We start from the raw sequence: 4,462 nt of genomic DNA, 5'->3' as shown, positions 1-4,462 counted from the left end.
GTGGGTGGCCAAAAACATGGCCAGTTATCTACGTACATGGGAGAAGTGGACCGACATGTGTCATCTCGAGATAGGTTCGTAACCCCCCGACGATTGCTTTTTATTAGTATTTAAGCAAGTGTTAGGGATCATTTGCAGGGGTGACCTTTTTAGCATTTGCAGTAGGAGTACACTTGAAGTACCAAAGCGTTTACGAGAAAATAGTCATCTCCCTACAAAAATGTACCTTTGCCTCCATTTATATTCATCACTCATTTAAACTTACCAAATTGTCTTTACTTTATTGCTTTACTTTCCCTATATTTTCGCTTATCATTGCTTTTTACTACGTTTCCAACTCATCAAGAGTTATATTTACTCCTTTTGAACATTTAAAAGACATTGCCCACTAAAACATCATACCCTCAAACACTAAGTCCAAGACTTTGTAGCCAGTCCTACAAGTAACCCTCTCATAGGAAGGCTAGAGATTGTTGACGGAAAAAAAAATTGGCACGCTCAGTGGGACCTCGACAATGTTAGGTGTATGCGATTGCGCAGTGGAAAAATGACGTCTCCTCGACCACACGAATAAACGTCTTCGGCAGGAGACACAACGACGTCCCATGCGACTGACGTCGGCTCTAGCATGGCGTCGACGGCTTCGACAACGTTTATGGGTCCAATTCTGACACCGTGTCAGCCACAAACGCCGACACCAACAACAATGGGAACTTCTGGGCAGTATATGCCCAGTTTTACGGTCTCCATACATAGAACGTTGGGAATGCCAACTGTTGTACCCCAAAATTTGCCCTCAATATTTTCATATTTCCTTCCAACCACTTGACTTGGGGATCAGTTGCATACATTAATAACTCATGCATATGCATCAGTCATTCCATTAGGGGATCACCATAAATTCAAAATTCTTGGCTTGTGGAGCTAGTGTTTGCTTGTGTAATAACTTGAAAAGTGTGATTTGGGCTTTCATCAAAGCATATGGGATGTGAAACCCTGATTGCTTGATGGTGGAGATATGAATTCAACAAGGTGCTATCTAAGTTATCCTCAAGGGTCCTCAAAACCCTGATTCTTAATGATATGATGATGGATCCTATAAAGCTTCCCTAGGCCTTGTCTTGGCCATCAAAACCCTAATGAGGACTCCTACATTGGAAGACTTGTTGTTGAAGCATCTAGTTTGATTCAAGAGGCTTGTTGGGGAAGTAGGCTTCATGGAAACCCTAATCAAGGAGGGATTGGTCTTGATGGGCTTTGTGGCTTGACTTTTCATTTGGTGACATCCAAACCCCTAATTTCATCCACTTTTCACCCATTGACTTATTGGTACCATCTTAATCCTTGTCCCCCATAACCTTGGGTATTGGCTCAAACCTATGGTTCCTTAGCTTCCATACTTTGCTCCACCCTTGTCATTTCACCCAATCACTTCAAGTACTTGGTCTATGTTGGTTTGGTTTCACTTGGTCATTGGTCTTGAATCCAATCCATCTTAGTCTCAATGTCTTGTTATTTTATACATGGAGTGTTGGTGCATTCATGGCTTTGTCTGTCAAAACAACTAAAACCTATTATATCACAATCCAATTGGAGGTTATGTCTACTGATTCATGGATGATGTGTCATTCAATCCTTAGCCTTATTTCATCAAGTTATAGCTTTGTTCATCAACCATGTTAATGTATTCATTCCATTTACAAGTCAAGTCATGTTCATTTCATTTCAAAATCAAGCATACATGTACAAAAACAAACCAATTTGGAAACCAATTTCAATTCGTTTTTTAAACCATTTCAAACCCTTATAATCCATTACAGTCCCTTACATTAATCATTACATGAAAAAACACACATTTTTTGCAACTTTGACCAAATGTTGACTTTGGTCAACAATTGACTTTTTGGTCAACTTTGACCAAAGTCAACTCCTCCATTTTTGGCCACCTAAAATCTAACCTAACCCACTTGGCATTGATTCATTTTCAAGCAATTTGGTCCATGTGCAAAATCATGTGCATTACACGAGCAGTCCTGCATTCACAAGGCTAGGTTTAGCAAACATATGAGGCAAAACCAGAATGGAAGCTAGCAATACACACATGCTGCAAAACTGTCAACTCAAGTTGGTACAAATAGGAAAAACAGGAAACAGGACCAAGGTGAAGCTATGCCCAATACCTAACCTGCAGTACTAACACATACCTGCAGAATTATGCCAAAACATTGAGAACTTGCCCCAACTTTGCCTAGCTGCAGAATCATGTCCTAGAGTATGTACACTAACACTTGAGCAATAACACCATAAAAAAGAAGAACAAAACCAAAGCTTACCATAGCAAGTCCATGAGATACACATCAGTCCAAGCAAACAATGGACAAACATCATAAAGCAATACTTGTAACTAGCTTGATGCAGGTCCAATAATGGCAACAAAACAAACTGAACCTACAATAAAAAACCAAGTAGCAGGCACAATATTCATAAACTGACTACAATTCAAAACCAATAGCATGGAAGTGCATTGATATTCCCATTCGTTAACCTTTAACCTTTATTTCCAACTTTGACAGTGTTAACAGTAATTTTCTCACCATTAACATCAAGCCATTAGTGCACAATTACATATCAAGTTCACGATGCAGGCCTTTCCATCAATTGACAATGATAGCAACAGGCAACTGATCTATCATCATGCCAGGATCCCTCCAGCTAAATTCCTGAAACCTGCATCAAAACCAACATCAGAGGCATACACAACCCAATGGTCTACAACATTCTTCAAGCATAATCATTACCCTAGGAAATTAACATAGATATGCTGCACAAACGATGACCAAAACCACAACTTGGACTTACTTCACTTCATACACCAAGCCTGCATTAACAATTCAACAGCCAGTATTTAACCATGATGGCATAACAGGTGGGCAAACCATAAGACAAAACCTGCAGTGCACCACAAGCCAGTAGCAACATTCAACCAATGAGCTTCAATCCTATGCAGGAAGGATAACCAGCATGAAGACCATCATTTCCCTGCATCAACCAGGCAACCTACATTCATGACCCAAGAATGTGACATAGAAGCTGGCATTAGACAATTCAACATACCAAGGCAAAGGCTTCAAGGCCAGCTAAACTTGTAAATCCTGCTGGCTTACAACATCAAGCAAGCCACAACATATATGCACATTCCATCACCAATCCTTCAAAAAAGATATTGATGCACACCTGTGTCAATGCTGAGTAACAACATTCTACAACCATGTATAGCCTGCAAGTCAATAAGCTATTGCCACTGAACCAAATTAGCTATAGCAAAAGTAAGCAAGTATTAATCCATTGCTTTGCTGCACCATAGACCCCATTAACCCTGCAATTCAAGCATATTTCAGTTTAGCTCATATTCCTTAATCCATTCACAAAGCCACAATAACACCCTATTTAACAAGCCCTCACAATGCAACACAGTTCAAAAGAAATCAAAACAAGTAAGAGACCTAAACATGTTTTAACCCACAGTTGCAAGTCACACTTAAACCTACTTACCTAAGCCAATTAAATGACAGGTCATAATTAAAACTTCAAAGATAAACCCCTTTGAAGTCAACCTGCTACAACCAGTCACTATTGGAATCACCCAAACCCAATCAATTAACCAATTATGGATCATATAACTAACTCCTAACTCAGTGAGTCAACAGAAAACTCACTGAGTTCATTCTAACTGATCCCTACGCTAACTCCTAACCTAACAATAACTAACTCCAAACCTATTCTAATCCAAACCTAACCACTATAAATCATCATCTCCTTCATCATTTTCGGATCTTGGCAATCGTTGCATTAAATTCCCTGCAAGCATCTCTCTCTCTCTCTCTCATATGGATAGGCCTCCGGTTTGGATAATTCATTTTTGTTTTCTTGAAATTGACCAAAGATCCAAGTAGAGTGTGAGAAGATGATCATTCTGTTAGCTCCTGTTTGCATTTTGATGGCCACCCCGCAGGAAGCTATTTCCGGCGGGGTGGCCCGTGGCGTGTCCGACGAGGTATTTAGGAGAGAGGGCGTGTTTGACTTATTCAAACACATTTGACTCTGGTTGTTGGGCCTGAATTTTGGCCAAGCCCGATGTTTTTCTCATTGCACCTTGCGTTTCATGTCTTCCCCCTTGTACAAGGGTTTAAGATTTCGGGCCTTGGCCCATTGTTTTGTTCACATACAAAAATCCGGTTGGACCCCTCTCTCAAAGTCCATATTGTTTGCTTCCCCACCACTCCAATCCAGAACTACATCCCCCAATTCAGATATCTTCAATGGGCCACCTGAATTAGGCCTATATGCCTGAATTCTGGTTCACACCCCAGTTTGGGGTTGACATCCCCCCTGCTGGCGCAAATCTTTTTTGGTTTATTTTTTATTATTTCTTGTTTTGTTTTTTAATTGACTTTTAATTAGG

General features: G+C 40.2%; 1 long non-coding RNA gene across 6 annotated transcripts; it reads right to left on the bottom strand.

Annotated features, from left to right (window-relative positions):
* Nucleotides 1-1,704: 1,704 nt before the first annotated feature.
* Nucleotides 1,705-3,868, bottom strand: LOC127118404 (uncharacterized). Of its 6 annotated transcripts, none has more exons than XR_007802203.1 (6): nucleotides 3,115-3,861; nucleotides 2,860-3,039; nucleotides 2,595-2,727; nucleotides 2,334-2,448; nucleotides 2,205-2,287; nucleotides 1,705-2,033 (listed from the first exon to the last, which is right to left on the bottom strand). It is a non-coding gene; the product is annotated as an uncharacterized LOC127118404 (long non-coding RNA). The 6 variants fall into 6 exon arrangements; XR_007802204.1 differs by having other exon boundaries at nucleotides 2,205-2,281; nucleotides 3,115-3,860; XR_007802202.1 differs by having other exon boundaries at nucleotides 2,205-2,267; nucleotides 3,115-3,853.
* Between the last annotated feature and the right edge of the window lie 594 nt (nucleotides 3,869-4,462).

Source organism: Lathyrus oleraceus, chromosome 2 (genome assembly GCF_024323335.1).
Source record: "Lathyrus oleraceus cultivar Zhongwan6 chromosome 2, CAAS_Psat_ZW6_1.0, whole genome shotgun sequence".
Classification (NCBI taxonomy): Eukaryota; Viridiplantae; Streptophyta; class Magnoliopsida; order Fabales; family Fabaceae; genus Lathyrus; species Lathyrus oleraceus.
The sequence above is the reverse complement of the archived record's forward strand: the minus strand, read 5'-3'. Positions and strand labels throughout refer to the sequence as shown.